Genomic DNA, 21,322 nt, shown 5'->3' with positions numbered 1-21,322 from the left:
TAACCACGCCCTCTGAAATGAGGGCAAAGTCTTGGGTTGGGTAGGGGCCCCTCTAAGTGTTCCTTTCCTGGGCTTTCCTTCACAGCTACTAGGTACTCCCTCAGGGCCACCACATATTTCACAGAGCCTATATTTTAGGAATTATTGTCCATCCCTTCTTTGTAAAATTCCTAGAAACATAATTTATAAGTGTGTGACATTTGATGTCCAGAAGACTCAGTGGCCTGACTCCTGCCTAGTACCTACCTGACCCATCTTCCTAGCAATTCCTCACCCAGGTGATTTGGGTGAGACCTATGGCTTCCCCAGACCATGTGAGTCTGTACCAGAAAATACGAGATTAGCTCAAAGATATTGAGAGCTAAAATCTTCAGGGTTCCATGAAATTAGACTTTCTGTCAGGGGATGCTTACAAGAAAGCAATTCCACCATTTTTCATGCAATATTAAAACCTCTGACTTCTCTATTTGAGAAAGAAAATATAAAAATGCTCACAATTCAGGTTTTCCTGGTCACTGTGAGAAGTGAGGGAAGCCTTACAGAAGTAAAGGGCATGGGAAACACTGATACTAGTCCTCCCATCTTCCCACTGGCAGGCTAGGTTTTTGTTTCCCTTCTTATATTTAGCACTGTTGAGTGGCATTTTCCTCTCGTAATGGTATCCTCAAGGGCTGTGAGCAGAGTGTGAGAGAACAATGGATGCAAGACCAAAGCTGAGGAGGGTCTTTGTGTTATGGAGCCCTCAACAAGGCCTCCATCTCCAGTCATTCATTCCCTTCTGCCTTATCAGGCAGTGAACCAGCCGGGCAAAAAGCCCAGGGTGAGGAAGCCTTTGTGAAGCAACTTGGCATTCTCTGGACCTGTTTAGTCTTGGGGTTGGGTGACTGCTCTGTGGAATTTCAGACAGAAAGTTTCCTCCAGTAGAACCATCACAAAGCTTTCAACAGGAGTAGTTAGAAGCAGAAAGCATACAGCTATCAACCAGGAATCTCTAGCTCTGATCTTTTATGCACAGACTGGATGAAAGAAGAAATTGTACAAGTATTGTAGACAGCTAAGTTAGTTAGAAATATTATAGGCAGTCAGACAGGGATAGGCCCTCGAAGAAGTTAGTGTAGAAGACAATTGTGGCTGGACATGCATTACTTAAAGGCCAGGCTTAAGGACAAAGATAATTGAGTATACCCACATACTTTCCCTAAGGATGAACAGGAGTGATTGATATTCTAAATAGGCATCACTCACTTAGGTGGGGGACCAAGAACTTAACCCACTCCTTCCTGGCAAAATCCTTATTTGGTCCATGTATGCTTGCTACATGACTTGCTTCCCCATTTGATCCCCATTTAATCAATATTACCTAAGCAACTATACTTGTAACCTTACCAGTTCACTATGGTTTGGTCCTACCTTATACCTACCTCACATCATGGTTTTTTTTATATAAAACTCCCTCAAGAAGCATGGTCCACAGGCAACGCACTTTCTGGCCCCCTTCTGTATCTCTTAGACAGAAGCTATCTTTCTCTTAATAAATTCTTCCCACTCTTAACCTCCAGTGTTCCTAGGCTTCATTCTTTGATTTCAGAGAATATGAACTCAGTGTTCAGACATCTAGCAGGTTGGGAGTTATAATATTTCCTTTATATACTTCTGTGAAGATGGCAGGGTGGTGACCAGAGAAAGAACCTCTCCAAGATTTAGTGTCCTGACACTGGAATATAATGGTACAAGGAGGACAAGAAAGTGGAAAGTGGGTCCCTAGGACACAGGAAGGATCTGAGGCAAAAACTGAAGTCCACAGGGAAAGCAAAGAGAGGGACTTTAACAAAGAGGAGGAAGGTAGCAAGCAGTACTTTCTCCCCGAGCCCAGACTTTATTGTAGACCAAACTTGCAGACTCATGGTGACTACTGGCAACCCACTGAGAAATATACGAGTGGAACAGAGCTGTGGACACAGTGGACTGCAGTGGCTGGTGAGTTATCCCAGTTTAGATGTCACCCAGGAGAGGGCAATTGACCAGTAGCCATCTTGAAGAGGAACCAACTAAGCTTGGAACTCAGAACAGCTGCAGGCCAGCTCCATCTAGCAGCTTCAGGTACCTCAGTGCAGGTGCTGAGTTCAAGTCAGCAGGAGGTCAAGGAGCAGAATTCAAGCTGGCAGGTGACACATAGACTCATAGGCTCAAGGAATCCAGTTCCAGCCTTATAGCCAGAAAACAGCCTGAACTTCAGAAGAACTAAAGGGGCAGGCTGGCTGGGATAAGCAATGTCCCACTCTGATTCTGTGGCTGATTTGCTGGGATTAATCAGTTTGACTCTGGACTCTGTTTACCTGTGCTGCCTACTAGTGACAACAGAGACACACCTTGAATTTGTTGTTTTTGGATCTTTTTTTTGTTTTCATGTTTTTTCTTTTTCCTTTTCTTTTTTCTTTCTTTTTTTCTCCTTTCTCGTTCTTGTTTTATATTGTTTTTTCTTAATTGTTTGATCACAGTTTATAGTTTTTTGTTGTTGTTCTGTTCTGCTCTTGTTTTTATTTTTTTCTTTTCTCTTCTTCACATGTCTTCCTCACCAGTTTACTAAAGTTTGTCCTCCAGCCTTGCTTATCATATCTTCCTCTTCTTCTAATTCCAGTTTTTACCCCTAACCCCTTCTAATCCTTCTCCCCTAAGGGTACAATTGCCATATTAAGGGCTTATTTATTGCATACAATTTTCAGATTCATTCTAGATTTCACTATAGAACCACAAATCTTGTTCATATGGTTAAGGTAACAAATTAATAGTTACCACAGTTTGTCATTTTCCAGGCTGTATTTGATGTTGTCATTATTGCTGATTGTTCTACTTTAGCCAAGGTGGCAGAAATGTGCTAATCAGTTGTCCCTCATGGTATACCAAGACTGAGATTGCCTAAGGATCTTAAAAAATAAAATCTATAGGCCAATGCCAAAGAACTGGCAGGTGGGCCAAGTAGGCAGAAACTTATCATCCTCAATGAATTGAAGAGGAAGGACCTTGTAACAGACTCAAAACCAAAAAGCCAGCTACACCTGGAAGACATGTCTGAGAAGTAGTCATTTCCTAAGAGTTCTGAATACTGGCAATAAAGCTACTCACCATAAGCAATTTAAAAGCATCAACCCAGAAATGAAACTTAAAGAAAACAAGAAGACACTTAAACAAAATACAACCCCCACAGACTTTGAGCTCACCAAAGGCAAATCCTGGGGTAAATGAGGTGAAGCTATCCAAAAGCCACTCACCTAGATTCTCTGAAGTGGTAACAGCAGAAGTAGCACAGAAGATGAATGAGGCTCTAGAAAAAAAATTAAAGCAGAAATAATTTCCCACATAACTATGAAGATAGTGACAAGAATGAAAGATATGCTTAGTGACTTTACAGCAGACACAGATTTTTTTTAAAAGTAGAGAAGCTCAGGAACATGATGGAAACCATGAATTCCCAGCATAGGAAAGAAATGGAAGACATGAAACAGATTCAAACATATCCAGGATCAAAAACTCCATTGAAAGTATACACAGCAGAATGAGCCAGTATGAGGACAGAATATCAGATATAGAAGACTAGATTGCAGTTAGCAATCATGAAAAGAGAGATTTCTTAAAAATAGCAAGGGACTATGAGAAATTTATCCAACACCTGTTAGATAATGCAAAAGAAAAAAGAAAGAATAACAAGATTGATCGGAGTCCATGAAAAAGCATGAGATAGCACAAATGACATAAAAAACCTGTTTTCAGAAGTAATGGCAGAAAACTTCCCAAACAGGGAATGGAATTTCACATAAAGATAAGTGAGGCACATAGGATTCCAATTAGCCATGATTTTTTAAAAAAAATCTTCTCCAAGGCATATAATAGTCAAGATTCCAGAAATTCAACATATGGACAGAATATTAAAAGCTATTAAAGAACACAAACAAATCACCTATAAAAGAAAGCATAGCTAAATTACAGCAGATTTCTCATACAAACTCTCAAGTCAAGGAGAGTTTAGAAGGAGTTTCAAGCCCTAAAAGAAAACAACCTCAAGGTACCCTGCAAAATTATCTTTTAAACTTGATGGAGAAATAAGATATTTCCATGACAAAGAACATCTGGAGAAATTCATGAACACCAAACCAGCACTACAAAGTGTTCTGAAGGATATTCTAGAAAGAGAAAACAAGGATTACAACTCCATAAATTTCAACAGAATTAATCCCAGGCAAGGCAAGAAATTAAGGAGAAAAGGAAAGAAGGAAACCAACAAGAGGAAAATGACATGACAGAGATAAGACAATACATATCAGTTATAACTACCAATGTTAATGATCGCAATTCCCCAATCAAAAGAAACAGAATTGGAGGCTGGTTCAAGAAGCAAGCTCCAACAATATGCTGCATGCAAGAAACACATTTAATTCAGAAACAAATTCATAGACTGAAAGTCAAAGGATGGAAAACAATATTCGATATGACAGGAACCAGGAAAAAAGCAGGGGTAGCTATTCTATTTGCAGATAAAGTGGATGTCAAGCCAAGACTGATTAAGAGAGACAAAGAAGGTCACTACATCCTGGTAAAGGGAACAATCCATAAGGAAGAGATAACAATCCTAAACATGTGTGCACAAATTATCAGTGCACTCAACGATATAAAACAAATATTAACAGACATGAAAAATCATATAAGTACTAATACAGTTATACTAGGGGACCTCAGTACCCCACTGTCACAAACAGGTCAACAAGATAAAAAATGAACAAAGAAATATTGGAACAGAACCAAACTTTTGAACAAAAGGATCTAGTAGATGGCTACAGAGTGTTCCATTCCACAACATCAGAATACACTTCTTGTCAGCTACACAGGATACGTTCTCCAAAATAGACAACACACTAGTGAACAGAACATGCTTAAGTAAATGCAAAGGAATTGAAATTATCTCATGCATATTATCAGACTATAGTGAAATGAAATTGGAAATCAATGGCAAAACAAACCACAAGAACTTCATAAACAGATTTAAATTAAATAACACCCTCCTGAAAAAGCCAATGGGTCACAGGTGAAATTAAAGAAGAAATCAGACAGTTTCTACAATTAACGATAATGACAATGCAAAATACCAGAACTTATGGGATGCAATGAAAGCAGTCCTACAAGGGAAAAATATAGTGGTGAATACTCATATCAGGAAAACAGTGGGCTCAAATACCTAATGTTGAACCTCGAGTTTCTAGAAAAAGAAGAGCAAATAAAGCCCAAAGCTCATGTGAGGGAGGAAATTATAAAAATCAGGGCAGAAATTAATCCAATAAAGACTAAAAGTAAAACACAAAGAATCAATGAATCAAACAGTTGGTTCTTTGAAAGATTAAATAGGGCCGGGGATTTAGCTCAGTGGTTCCACTGCCTGCCTCACAAGCTCAAGGACCTGAGTTCGATCCCCAGCACTGAAAAAAAAAGAAAGAAAGATTAAATAAAATTGACACCCAAGGTCTCCAGTCACGCTGAAAACACCAAATCAGCCCGCTGCAGACAGGCAGGTCTGCGGACATGTCCCCAAGGTCACCAGTCATGCTAAAAACACCGGATCCCTGGCAGCAATCCACTGGAACCCCGCCTGCTTCTTTGGCCTCTTCTCCATACAGCCACCTGGTTTAACACTACAAAGACACACAGGACACCAGACCACCAGAGCACAGTACTGGAGCTAATCAATTTCTCAACATTTAAAGAATTGCTGCCCAGAGGTAGGGGCTTCTGACCCACTGTCCCATTGCTCCTTGTCCAGAGGAAGGTGTTGCCCATCCACCATCCCTCCTGCCACACCCAGCCCAGAGAAAAGGGCTTTTGGGCTGCCATCCGTCCCACTGCTCCTGGCCCAGAGGTAGGGGCTTCCAGGCCGCCAAACATCCTGCCACTCCAGGCCCAGAGTAAGGGGCTTATGGGCCGCCATCCCTACCACCGCTTCCGGCCCCTATCCCACCTCTTCCAGCTCAGAGGAGGTGACTGGGGTGGATGCCAACAGCAGCCCCCCTGCCCCCCCTGTCGAAATGAGAAAACACATAAATAAGTCTCAAAAACAGACTTCCAGATCACCTACAGCAACCCCAAAGGGAAATGAGATGGAACACTCTGATACTCAACCACCTGGATGCCCTGAATGGGCAACAAAAGGGGATATGGAAAAAATGAAATGAGAAATAATTTCTCAGATAACAGAAGAAATTGTGCTCCTACTGCAAGACAGGATTAATAAATCTAGAGAGGAGCTCAGGAATATGATGGGCGCCCAACATAGGAAACAAATGGAATCCACAAAACAGATGCAAATAGATTTCCAGGACATGAAAAACTCCATTGAAAGTCTACACAGTAGAATGAGCCAATGTGAGGACAGAATTTCAGATATAGAAGATAAGATCACAATTAATGACCAGGAAAAGAAAAATTGTTTCAAAATTATAAGGGAACACGAGAAATCAATCCGGCAGCTGTTAGATGATGCAAAGAAGAATAACATAAGACTGACTGGAGACAATAAAGAAATAGAAAAGAGTGCAGATGACATAAAAAAAACTTCCGAGAAGTAATGGCAGAAAAATTCCCAAGCAGGGGAAAGGAACTTGACATACAGATAAGTGAGGCATATAGGACTCCAAATAGCCTTGATCAAAAAAATATATATATATACATCAGCATATAATTGTTAAGATTCCGGGAAACTCAATAGAAGAACAAAGTTCTACAAGCAGTCAGAGAAAAGAAACAAATCACATACAAAGGAAAGTCCATTAGAATCACAGAAGACTTCTCAACACAATCCATCAAGGCAAGAAGAGCTTGGAGTGACATATTCCAAGCCCTAAAAGAAAACAGCCCCCAAACCAGATTGATGTACCCTGCAAAACTAGCTTTCAAAATGGATGGAGAAATAAGATTCTTTCATGACAAAGAGCACCTTAGGAACTTAATGAATACCAAACCAACACTCCAAAGAATTTTACACAATATCTTAGGAACAGACATTGAGGATCATAACCCCAGGAAGCAAAGGAGAATGAACCCATCTGGCATGACAAGAAATTCAATGTAAAGGGGGAGAACCCAACAAAAAGAAAAAGTCATGGCAATGACAAGTCAATACGTTTCAGTTATAACCATCAATGTTAATGGTCTCAATTCACCAATCAAAAGAAATAGACTGGCAGAATGGATCAAGAAGCAAAATCCAACAATATGCTGCATACAAGAAACACACTTAATTCAAAAGGAAACTCATAGACTGAAAGTGAAAGGCTGGGAAACAATTCTCCATGTGACAGGAACCAAAAAAAAAAGCAGAAGTAGCTATCCTCTTGGCAGATCAAGTAGATTTCAAACCAACACTGATTAAGAGAGACAAAGAAGGGCACTACATCCTTATAAATGGAACAATCCAAGAGGAAGAGATGACAATCATAAATATCTATGCACCAAACACTAGTGCACCCAACTATATAAAACAAATACTAATGGACATGAAAAGTCATATAGGCACTAATACAATTGTAGTGGGGGATCTGAACACCCCACAGTCACAAATAGATAGACCAACTAGACAAAAAATAAGTAATGAAATACTGGAACTCAATCAAACTCTTGAACAAATGAACATAACAGATGTTTACAGAGTCTTCCACCCCACAAATTCAGAATACACATTCTTCTCAGTTACACATGGGTCATTCTCCAAAACAGACCACATACTCACACAAAGAACATGTTTAAGTAAGTGCAAAGGAATTGAAGTTATCCCCTGTATATTACCAGACCATAGTGCCATGAAATTGGAGATCAACAGCAAAAGAAACTCAAAAAATTTCATAAACACATGGAAATTGAAAAACAAACTTCTGAATAACCAACGGATCACAGAGGAAATTAAAGAAGAAATCAGACAGTTCCTTCAATTAAATGACAATGACAATACAACATATCAGAATCTATAGGACACAATGAAAGCAGTCTTACAAGGGAAATTCATAGCAGTTAATGCACATATTAGGAAAACAGAACGAGCCCAATTAAACAACCTGATGCTGCACCTCAAGCTTCTAGAAAAAGAAGAGCAGGACAACCCCAAAGCTCATACAAGGGAGGAAATTATAAAGATCAGAGGAGAAATCAATGCAATGGAGACTAAGAGAACAATACAAAAAATCAATGAAGCCAAGAGTTGGTTCTTCAAAAGAATCAACAAAATTGACAAACCCTTAGCCAACCTTATCAGAAAAAGGAAAGAAAAGGCCCAAATCCATGCAATTACAAATGAAAAGGGTGAAATTATAACAGACCCAGCAGAAATCCACATGATCATTAATACATACTTCAAGAACCTATGCGCCAATAAGATGGAAAACACAGAAGAAATGGACAGATTCCTAGATACATATGAATTACCAAAGTTGAACGAAGAAGACCTAAAAATTCTAAACAACCCAATATCAATCAATGAAATTGAAAATGTATTTAAAAATTAACAACTAAGAAAAGCCCGGGCCCTGATGGCTTCACTGCTGAATTCTACAAGACATTTAGAGAGGAACTGCTGCCACTAGTGTTTAAACTCTTCAATGAAATTGAAAGGGAAGCAATACTCCCAAATTCATTCCTGTAAGCAAGCATCACCTGGATCCCCAAAGCAGAGAAAGACCCAACTGAAAAAGAGAACTATAGGCCAATCTCACTAATGAACATAGATGCAAAAATCCTTAATAAGAAAATGGCAACTAGAATGCAGAAGATCATTTTGAAGATCATACACCCTGATCAAGTGGGATTCATCCCAGGAATGCAGGGATGGTTCAACATACACGAATCAATCAATGTAATACACTATATCAATAGACCCAAGGACAAAAAACATATGATTATCTCCATAGACACAGAAAAAGCATTTCACATAATCCAACATGCATTTATGATCAAAACCTACAAAAAATTGGAATAGATGGTCTCTACCTCAAACTGATAGAAGCCATCTATGAAAAACCAACAGCCAATATCATACTAATTGGTCAAAAACTGAAATCCCTCACACTAAAATCAAGAACAAGACAAGGATGTCCACTACCACTACTCTTGTTCAATATAGTTTTGGAAACATTAGCCACAGCAATTAGACAAGAGAAAGAAATAAAAGGAATAAAGATAGGAAATGAAGAAGTCAAATTGTCATTTGCAGATGATATGATAATCTGTATAGAAGACACCAAGAACTCCACTAAAAGTATTCTAGACTTAATAATCCAATTCAGTCAAGTAGCTGAATACAAGGTCGACACACAAAAATCAATAGCTTTCCTCTACACAAACAATACTCAATGAGACAGAAATAGGGCAAACAATTCCTTTCACAATAGCATCCAAAAAACTGAAATACCTAAGAATCAACCTACTAAAAGAAATCAAAGACCTCTTCTCTGAAAACTATGGCACTCTGAAAAGAGAGATTGAAGATGATATCAGAAAATGGACAGACATCCCCTGCTCCTGGGTAGGAAGGATTAATATAGTGAAAATGGCCATACTTCCAAAACTGCTATATAGATTTCATGCAATTCCAATTCAGATCCCAGCAGCATACTTCATGGACCTTGAGAAAACAATCCAATAATTCATTTGGAACAAGAAGAGACCCAGAATAGCAAAAGCAATTCTAGGTAACAGAGACATGGCAGGGAGTATCACAATCCCCAACCTGAAACTATACTACAAAGCTACTGTGATAAAAGCAGCATGGTACTGGCAAAGAAACAGACCTGAGGACCAGTGGAACAGATTAGTAAGATGCAGAAACAACGCCAGACACACTCCGCCAACTCATCTTTGACAAAGGAGCCAAACACCCTCACTGGAGGAAAGATAGCCTCTTTAATAAATGGTGCTGGAAAAATTGGGCTTCAACTTGCCAAAGATTAAAACTACACCTATATTCCTTGCCATGTACTAAACTAAAATCAAAATGGATTAAAGATTTAAATATTAAAATAGAAACTCTGAACCAGTTGGAACAGAGGTTAGGTAGAACTCTTGAAGACATCGGTGTAGGAAAAGATTTTATGAACAAAACCTCAGTTGCCCATGAACTAGCACAAACAATCAACAGGTGGGATCTCTTCTTATTAAAAAGCTTCTGCACAGCAAGAGAAACCACCAGCAGTGTGAAGAGACAATCCACAATGTGGGAAAAAATCTTCACCTGCTTTTCCTCAGACAAAGGCCCACTATCTCAAATCTATAAAGAACTTAAAAAGACCAGGCCTCCCAAATTTAAAGACCCAATCCAAAAATGGGCATCTGAAAGGAACAGATATTTCTCAGACAAGGAAGTAGAAATAGCAAATAAATACATGAAAAAATGTTCAACATCACTGGTCATTCGAGAGATGCAAATGAAAACAACGCTGAGATTCCACCTCACTCCAGAAAGAATGGCTGCTATCATGAAATCAACCAATAACAAATGCTGGCAGGGCTGTGGGGAAAGAGGAACCCTGCCTCCTCCACTGCTGGTGGGAGTGTAGACTGGTGCAACCACTGTGGAAATCAGTATGGAGATACCTCAAAGAACTAGGACGGGAAATCCCATTTGACCCCATTATTCCCCTGCTGGGGATCTTCCCCAAAGAATTAAAAGAATCATACCACAGTGATATATGTGCACCCATGTTCATAGCAGCACAGTTTGTCATAGCTAAAACTTGGAAACAGCCCAAATGCCCATCAACTGGAGACTGGATAAAGAAAATGTGAGGTTTTTTATAAAATGGAGTAATACTCAGCCATAAAAATGAGAAATTAGAGACATTTATAGCTAAGTGGGTGCACATTGAGGTGATACTCTTAAGTGAAATAAATAGGACACACATGTTTAAATACCAAATAGTTCCTCTGATGTGAGAAACTGAAAGTGTAAATAAGGACTAAAATGTATAATAGGTAATGTGAAATAGGAAGAAAAGGGGCAAAGGGGAAAGGGAAGTGGGAGGGGTAGGAGAAAGGAAAGAAAGGTATGGAATTAATATGAGAAAATGGAAAAATAGGAAGAAAATCTTTGTAAATAGGGAGGACTGGAGGGGTTGAAGGGAGGGCTGGGCAAGAGTGAAAAATAAGAACCAAGAGAGATTATGTAGAGTTGCAAATTTCAAACGATGAATGTCATTATATTTTATACCTAAAATGTACCAATGATTAGAATGAATAATCAATAATGCAAAATAGGAAGAAAAGGTCCAAAGAGGTAGGGGTAGTGGGAGGGGCAGGGGAAAGGAAAGAAGGGAAAGGAAAAATGATGAGAAATGAAAAAAAATGGAAATAAAGTCTTTGTAAATAGGGAAGGGTGGACAGGGTGAAGGGAGGGAAAGGAATGAGGAAAAAATAAGAACCAAGATGCATCAGGTAAAGGTACAAGGTCCCAATGAGAAATGTAATTGTGTTGTATATCTAAAATGTACCAATAAAAGAATTTAAGAAAAAATTTTTTAAATAAATAAATAAATAAAATTGAAAAACCCTTAGCCAACCTTAGCAAAAGAAGGACAGAAAGACTGAAATCTATGCACTTAGGAATAAAAAGGGTGAAATCACAACAGACCCTGCAGAAATACAGATCATCAGTACCTACTTTGAGAACCTGAATTCTAATAAGATGGAAAACTCAGAAGAAATAGAAAGATTCCTAAATAACTATGAATTACCAAAGCTGAATCAAGAAGATATAGAAATTCTAAACAACCCAATATCAATCAATGAAATTGAAAATGTAATTTAAAACTTACCAACAAAGAAAAGCCATGGCCCTGATGAATTCACTGCTGAATTCTACAAGAAATTTACAGAAGACCTAATGCTGCTACTTCTTAAACTCTAATGAAATCGAAAGAGAACGAATACTCTAAAGTTCATTCCTGGAAGCAAGCACTATCCTGATTGCAAAACCAGAGAAGGATCCAATCACAAAAGAATTACAGGCCAATCCCCCTAAGGAACATAGATGCAAAAGTCCTCAATAAGATACTGGGAAACAGAATACAGCAAATCATCAAGAAGGTTGTACACCATGACCAAGTTGGATTCATCCCAGGGATCAAGAAATGGTTCAACATATGCAAATCAATAAATGTAATACACTATATGGACAAAGCCAAGGACAAAAACCATATGATCCTCTCAATAGATTCAGAAAAAGCATTTGAAAGGTCCAACACCCATTCATGATAATAAAAAAACCCCTACAGAATATTGATGTAGATGGCCTTTAGCTCAATCTGATAAAAGTTATCTACAACAATCTAACAGCCAACATCATACTAAATGGACAAAAACTGAAAGTTTTCATTCTAAGATCAGGAACAAAACAAGGATGTCCACTGTCACCACTCTTGTTCAACATACTTCTGGAAACACTACCAAGAGCAATTAGACAAGAGAAAGAAATAAAAGGAATAAGGATAGGAAAGGAAGGAGATAAATTATCATTACTTGCTTTTATCATTATTTGCAGATGACATGATACTCTACATAGAAGATCCAAAAAGCTCCACCAAAAGACTTCTAGATTTGATAACTGAATACAGTTGTGTAGCTGGATATAAAGTCAACACTCAAAAATCAATAGCCTTCCTGTACATGAATAACAAACTCACAGAGAGAGAAATTAGAGAAACAATCCCTTTCACAATACCATCTAATAAAATGAAATACCTAGGAATCCATCTAACAAAGGAAGTAAAAGACCTCTACATTGAAAACTGTAATACTCTGAAAAAGGAGATCAAAAAGGAAATCAGAAAATGCAATATATGCACACCCATGTTTACACTGGCACAGTTTGTAATAGCTAAATCTTGGAAACAGCCAAAATACCCATCAATCAATGAGTGAATAAAGAAGATGTGGTTTTGGGGCTAGGGACTTACCTCAGTGGTGCTGTCACCTGCCCTGCAAGTGCAAGGTCCTGAGTTTGATTGCAAGTACCAAAAAAAGGAAGATGTGGTTTTTGATGCAATGGAGCACTAATCTGCCATAAAGAAGAATGAGCTTCAGGCATTTCTAGCTAAATGGATGGACCTTAAAACCATACTCTTAAGTGAAATAAATCAGACACACACCTTTAAACACTGCATTGTTTCTCTGGTGTAAGAAACCAAAAGTGGTAATAAGGATGAAAATGTATAACAGATATTTGGAAATGGCAAAAAAAAAGTGTTCAAATGGGAAGGGGGACAAGGGTGGAGGGGGAAAGGAAGGACAAGGGGGAAAGGAAGGAAGAGACAAGAAAAAAAGTGAAAATAGAAGGAAAAATGGAAACAAAGCTTTTGTACATAGGGAGGGTGGGGTGTAAGGGGGAATGGGATAAAATAAAATTTATATTTAAAAATTTTCCCTTCTAGTTTTTGGAGGTATATGTATCATTCCTATATCCTATGCCCTACAAGGAAAGTATTCATTAGCACTAAGTCCCTAGTTTAGGGACTTAAAGGAAAACAGTAAGGAAAAGAATCTCTGTTATCAAGGGAAGAGAAAAAGATTCAAATCAAAAACAAGGACAATGGGACATCAGGACAAATCAAAATTGATTTTTAAAAATATTCTACTGGTATATGTTTGTAGTACATAATTACATTTCTTTGGGGAACTGATATGTGTGTGTGTGTGTGTGTGTGTGTGTGTGTGTGTGTGTGTGTGTGTATTACCTCAATCATTTTCAATCCACTTTTGATATAGGGGGAACAAATGTAACTCCAAAAAGCCTACTAGACATCAGATATATTGAGTTCATGTTCCCCAAGGTCAGAGAATGAATTCTAAGGGACAACAGAGGTTAAGAGTAGGAAAATTTATTGGGGAATAAGATTTGCTCCTGAGAGACTAGAGGGGTTTCAAATGGGATGCCAATGAGTCCACTTCTCAAAGGAAGTTTTATAGAGTAGAAGTTACAAGGGGTGGGTACAACATGGCTAAAAGCTATAAGCAACCAATAAAGGTTACAAGTATAGTTGCTTAGATAATATTGATCCAATAGTAAAAAGGGTATATGAATGACATCACTAACCTTGGTCAATAATCTGTAGTCTTAGTCTTAAAGCTTCTAAGTCTTAGTCTTCTTACTCTTAGTAGTCTTAGTCTTAGTGGATGGAAGAGGAGGCCCACTCCCAATGAGATAATGGTCTGTCTATATGGGAAACCCAAAAGGGTGGTACCAATAATATCAAGCTATCAAGCTTCTGTTCATTCCTTAGGGAAATGTGCAAATTTGGCCATTGTGATTTTAATCTTCAGATGCACCTCCAGCCACAGCTTTGATGTATTCTCATCCTCTTCACTGATTTCCTTGATTGCCCAGCCCTCTCTGACTGCCTACACTATTTCCACCTGACTTAGTCTATATCACTTTCACCCACTTTATTCCCCCTTCTCTTTTCCTGTGTTCCCTTTCATCATTTTCAAAAATAATACAAAATAAAATGAGGTTATAATATAAAGTATGAGGCAGCAGTTGGAGGGTCCCTGAACGCGCGGAACTTGCCGATCCAGCCTGTGACCCAGCAGCAATCCACTGGATGCACCCCCCCCCAAAATGCCCCCGCTCCTCTGGCCTTTTGGCTATACTGATATCTGGCTCCACACTACAAAGACACAGAGGACACTGGACCACCAGACCACTGAACTGGGTAAGTGGAAGGATCATCACCTCCCATTGGAATCGGGACTATCTTCAGGGGAAGGGCAGCTGGAACCTGCAGTACAATCCTGCAGAGTTCAACCCTATAGGAGGGCAGGGAGCTCAACTTGGGACTTGCAGCCAGAAATCTGCCCAAATCTCACGGGTCTGCGACTGGCGTACTGAGACTCATTGACTTATATCTGCACACTGTTACCCACATTGTCTATTGTGACAAAAGAGACATACCCTGAAAGAGTCCCTTCATTTTTATTTTTATTTTTATTTTTTATTTCCAAAATTAGTATTATTGGTTTGTTTCTTTTTCCTCTTTTCTTTTTTTATCTTATCTTTACTTTTTCTCCTACTCTTTGCAAATATTAATTTTTCTCTCCTTTTTTTTCTTCTTTCTTTTCTCTTTCCTTACTCTCTCTCTTACACTCACTCTCTTGCTGTCCCATATTGTTCATCTTCCTTTTTGTCCCTGTTCTGGCCCTCATTTGGAGTTCTTTATTTTTCTATTATTCTCTTTTTCCTTCTCGCCTGTGTCCTCTGGCCTCACTGCTAACCTTCCCCTATCCTTCTACCTATCTGTCCCTCCCTCCTCAACTCCTTCTAACTCCCCATCCCAAAAGGTAAATTGTTATATTAAAGAGTTTACTCACTACAAAAATACGTTGGGTTGGTCCTTGACCTTGATTTAATTCACACAGTTAAAGGTGATAGATTAATAACTACCACAAAATGTCATTTTCTAAGATGTACTTGATGCAATGGTGTTGCTGATTGTATCACTTGAGCTACGGTGTTGTTATTGATCTAGTCAGTGATCCTTCCTAGTATAATGATAATGAGATAGCCTCAGAGTCATTAGAGACTCAAAACTTAAAGACCAGCTATATCTGGAAGTCACCTCTAAGAAATCATTCCATAAGGGTTCTAATTACAAGCAAAAAACATACTTACAATAAGCAATTTCAAAGTATCAACCCAGGAGTCAAACCAAGGACAGTACCAAAAAGAAAAATGAGAAGACATTGAAGCAAGGCACAAACGCAGACTTCCACCTCACCAAGGGTCTCAGGGGGAAATGAAGTGGAAAAGTTTGATAACCAAATATCTGGTCACCCTGAACTGATAGCACAGGAAGTAACAAAACAGATGAATGAGGTTCTAGAAAAATTCAAAGCAGAAATATCTCCCAGATATCTGCAGAGATGGTGAGCAGAGTGAAAGACATGATTAGAAGCTCTAGAACAGAAACAGATAAAAAAAAAAGATGAGCTCAGAAACATGCTAGAAGCCATGAATACCCAGCATAAGAAAGAAATGGAAACCATGATCGTCCAACATAAGAAAGAAATGGAATCCATGAAACAGATTCAAACAGATATTCAGGAGATTAAAAACTTCATTGAAGTATCCACAGCAGATTAAGGGAATCTGAGGATAGAATATCAGATATAGAAGACAGGATCACGGGCAAAGACCATGAAAACAGAAATTTCTTAAAAATAGTATGAGAAACCAATCCAACAGCTGCTAGATGATGCAAAGAAGAATAACATAAGACTGAGAGGAGTCCATGAAAAGACAGGAGAAAGGACAATTGACATTAAAAAAAACACAGAAGTAATAGTGTAAAACTTCCCAGACAGAGGTAGAGAATTGGACATACAGATAAGTGAGGCATATAGAACTCCAACTAGCCATGATCAAAAAAAATCTACATCTAGTTGTATAATAGTCAAGATCCCAGAAACCCAATAAAAGAACAAAATTCTACAGGCAGTGAGAGAAAAGAAACAAATCAGCTACAAAGGAAAGCCCATCAGAATCACAGCAGACTTCTCAACACAAACCCTCAAATCAAGGAGAGCCTGGAGTGAAGTATTTCAAGCCCTAAAGGAAAATAACTTCCAACCTAGACTGTTGTATCCTGCAAAATTATCTTTCAAAATTGATGGGGAAATTAGATACTTCTACACCAAAGAACACCTGAGAAATTTCATGAACACCAAACCAGCACTACCACTAATTCTAAACAATATCCTAGAAAAAGACAATGAAGGTCACAACTCCATGACGCCCAACAGAGGGAAACCACCAGGCAAGGTAAGACATTAAAGGGAAGGGGGGGGGGAGAAATAAAAGAGCCAACAAAAGTAAAACATCATGACAAGGATGAATCAATATCTATCGATTATAACCATCAATGTTAATGGCCTCAATTCACCAATCAAAAGAAATAGACTGGCAGAATGGATTAAGAAGCAAAATCCAGCAATATGCTGTATACAAGAAACACACCTAACTCAAAAAGAAACCCATAGACTGAAAGTAAAAAGATGGGAAACAGTTCTCCATGCCACAGGAACCCAGAAAAAAGCAGGAGTAGCAATCTTATTTGCAGACAAAGTAGATTTCAAACCAAAAGTAATTAAGAGAGACAAAGATGGTCACTACATCCTTGTGAAGGGAACAATCCAAGAGGAAGAGATGACAATCCTAAATATATATGCACCAAATACGAATGCCCCCAACTATACAAAACAGATATTAATGGACATGAAAAAACAAATAAACCCTGACACAACTGTATTGGGGGGCCTCAATACCCCATTATCACAAATAGACAGATAATATAGACAAAAAGTTAACAAGGAAATTCTAGAATTGAACCAAGTTATTGAACAAATGGAGTCAATAGATGTTTACACAGTGTTCCACCCCACAAAATCAGAACACACATTCTTTTTGGCTGCACATGGGTCATTCTCCAGAATCAACCACATGCTAGCTCACAGGACATGTCTAAGTAAATGTAAAAGAATTGAATTTACCGCCTGTATTTTATCAGACCATAGTGCAATAAAATTGGAGATCAATAACATAAGAAACTGCAAAACCCCTACAAACACATGGAAACTGAATAACACCCTCTTGAACAACCAATGGGTCACCGAAGAAATTAAACAGTTTCTACAAATAAATGAAAATGCCATTACAACATACAGGAATCCATGGGACACAATGAAAGCAGTTCTACGTGGGAAATTCATAGCAGTGAATGCCCATATTAGGACAACAGAGAGAACTCACTTAAATAACCTAATGCAGAAACTCAAGCTGCTAGAAAAAGAAGAATATAACAAATCCAAAGCTCGTACAAGAGAGGAAATTATAAAGATCAGAGCAGAAATCAATGCAATGGAGACTAAGAGAACAATAAAAAAAATCAATGAATCAAAGAGTTGGTTTTCTGAAAGAATAAATAAAATCAATAAACCTTTAGCCAACCTTAACCAAAAAAGGAAAGAAAAGGTGAAAATACATGCAATTAATGAAAAAGGTGAAGTCACAACACATCCAATGCAAATCCAGAGAATCATCAATACCTACTTTGAGAACTTGTACTCCAATAAAATGGAAAGCACAGAAGAAATGGACAGATTCCTAGATATACACGAATTGCCAAAGTTAAATGAAGATATAGAAATTCTAAACACCCCAATTACAATGAGGGAAATTGAAAATGTAATAAAAAATTTAGCAATGAAGAAAAGCCCAGGTTCTGATGGCTTCACTACTGAATTCTACAAGACATCTAAAGAAGAACTAATGCCATTACTTTTCAAACTCATCAAGGAAATTGAAAGGGAACCAATACTTCCAAATTCATTCCTGGAAGCAAGTGTTACTTTGATTCCAAAACCAGGGAAAGACACAACTCAAAAAGAGAACTACAGGCCAATCTCCCTAATGAACACAGATGCAAAAATCCTCAACAAGATACTGGCAAACAGAACACAGAGAGTCATCAAGAAGATCATATAACCTGACCAAGTTGGATTTATCCCAGGGATGCAAAGCTGGTTCAATATTCATAAATCAATAAATGTAATACAGTATCTTAACAGAGTCAAGGACAAAAACCATATGATCATCTCAATAGATGTAGAAAGGGCATTAGACAAAATCCAACACCCATTCATGATAAAAAAAAAAAAAACCCTACAGAAAATTGGAATAGAAGGTCTTTATCTCAACCTGATTAAGGCTATCTATGAAAAACCAACAGCCAACATCATACTAAATGGTCAAAAACTGAAAACTTTCATGTTAAAATCAGGAACAAGGCAAGGATGTCCACTATTACCACTCCTGTTCAATATAGTTCTGGAAACATTACCCACAGCAATTAGAAAAGAGAAAGAAATAAAAGGAAAAAAGATAGGAAAGGAAGAAGTTAAATTGTTATTATTTGCTGATGATATGATACTTAACATAAAAGACCCAAAAAACTCTACCAAAAGGCTTCTAGACTTAATTGACGGATTCAGTAGAGTAGCTGGATACAAGGTCAACAATCAAAAAACAATAGCCTTCTTGTACACAAATAACAGACTCACTGAGAGAGAAATTAGAGAAACAATTCCTTTTACAATAGCATCCCCAAAAATGAAATATCTACGAATCAATCTAACAAAGAAAGCAAAAGACCTCTACACTGAAAACTACAGCACTCTGAAAAAGGAGATGGAGGAGGATATAAGAAAATGGAAAGACATCCCTTGTTCCTGGGTAGGAAGAACCAATATAGTGAAAATGGCCATACTTCCAAAACTACTATATAGATTTAATGCACTGCCAATTGAAATTCCAACAATATACTTCACAGAGCTAGAGAAAACAATCCAAAAATTCATTTGGAACCAAAAGAGACCTAGAATAGCAAAAGCAATTCTAAGAAACAGAGACATGGCAGGGGGTATCACAATCCCAACTTGAAACTATACTACAAAGTACTGTGATAAAAACAACATGGTAATGGCAAAAGAACAGGCCTGAGGATCAGTGGAATAGATTACAAGATACAGAAGCAACTCCAGACATACTCAGCCACCTCATCTTTCACAAAGGAGCCAACCACCCTCATTGGAAGAAAGATAGCCTATTTAATAAATGGTGTTGGAAAAACTGGATTTCAACCTGCCAAAGATTAAAACTAGACCCATACCTATCACCATGCACTAAACTAATATGGAAGTGGATTAAAGATATAAATATTAAAACAGAAACACTAAACTTACTGGAAGATAAGTTAAGTAGAACTCTTGAAGACATTGGCATAGGAAAAGACTTCATGAACAAAACCTCAGCAGCACAGGAACTAGCGGAAAGAATCAACAACTGGGATCTCATCTTATTAAAAAGCTTCTGCACTGTATAAGAAACCACCAACAGAGCTAACAGACAACCTACAATGTGGGAAAAAAATTTTAGCAGCTGTACATCAGACAAAGGACTACTATCTAGAATATACAAAGAATTGAAAAAAATCAGACCCCCCAAATTCAAAGACCCAATTCAAAAATGGACATCTGAAATGAACAGACATTTCTCAGACAAAGAACTAAAAGCAGCAAACAAATATATGAAAAAATGTTCAACATCACTGGTTATTCGAGAGATGCAGATGAAAACAACACTGAGATTCCACCTCACCCCAGAAAGAATGGCTGCTATCAAGAAATCAACCAATGACAAATGCTGGTGGGGGTGTGGGGAGAAAGGAACCCTTCTTCATTGCTGGTGGGAGTGCAGACTGGTGCGACCACTGTGGAAATCAGTATGATGATACCTCAAAGAACTAGGACTAGAGGTCCCATTTGACCCAGCTATTCCCCTGTTGGGTATCTTCCCAAAAGAATTAAAAGAATCATACCACAGCGATATACGTGCACCCATGTTCATAGTGGCACAGTTTGTAATAGCTAAAGCTTGGAAGTAGCCCAAGTGCCCATCAATTGGAAACTGGATAAAGAAGATGTGGTTTTTTTTATAAAATGGAGTACTACTCAGCCATAAAGAACAAAAAACTAGAGTCATTTATAACTAAACGGATGCATATAGAGGCCATATTCTTAAGTGAAATAAATAGGGCACAGGTGTAAATACCCAATAGTTTCACTAGTGTGAGAAACTGATAGTGTAAATAAGGGTCAAAATAATTAAAATGAATAATTGATAATTTGAAATAGGAAAAAAGGTCCAAAGATGAAGGGGTGAAGGGAGGAAGGGGAAAGGAATGGAGGAAAGGAAAAACTATGAGAAAAGAAAAAAAAATGGAAATGATGTCTGTGTAAATAGGGAAGGGTGGAGGGGGTGAATGGCACACAGGTAATGGGGAAAAAATAAGAACCACGATACATCATGTACAGGTACAAACACACAATGATAAATGTAAATGAATTGTATACCTAAAATGTACCAATAAAAAAACTTTGAAAAGAAAAGAAAAAAGAAAAAGAAATAAACTTTTTGGCATCTCAAAGAAACAACTTAATCTGATTTGGGAATATTTCTTCCCACTCAACCTAAGTGGGGATGCCAGTGATTCCAAGTGTTTTCAAGCCATATGCCACTTGGTTTTCCATTTCAGTGTAGACCTTGCCCTCTCCTCCATTTCTGTTTCTCAAGCAAACCTTATTATTCTGGTCAGGAAGCTTTCTCAGAAAAGTGGCATGAAAGACAAAGAGAAGTATTTTCTGACTCAATGTCAAAGGGACTTTTTCCCTTCTTTTACCTTTCACTTTA

At 38.0% G+C, this 21,322-nt stretch overlaps 1 long non-coding RNA gene across 3 annotated transcripts in view; it reads right to left on the bottom strand.

The window, feature by feature from the left end:
- The window catches only part of LOC101708188 (uncharacterized), a 392,264-nt gene that overhangs the window by 275,392 nt on the left and 95,550 nt on the right, over positions 1 to 21,322 (bottom strand). The window lies entirely within an intron of this gene.

The sequence above is a fragment of the Heterocephalus glaber genome, unplaced genomic scaffold (assembly GCF_053883595.1).
Source record: "Heterocephalus glaber isolate CG9 unplaced genomic scaffold, H.glaber_assembly_v1.0 deba00001755, whole genome shotgun sequence".
Taxonomy (NCBI): Eukaryota; Metazoa; Chordata; class Mammalia; order Rodentia; family Bathyergidae; genus Heterocephalus; species Heterocephalus glaber.
Note: the sequence above shows the minus strand (reverse complement) of the source record. Positions and strands in the feature narration are given on the sequence as shown.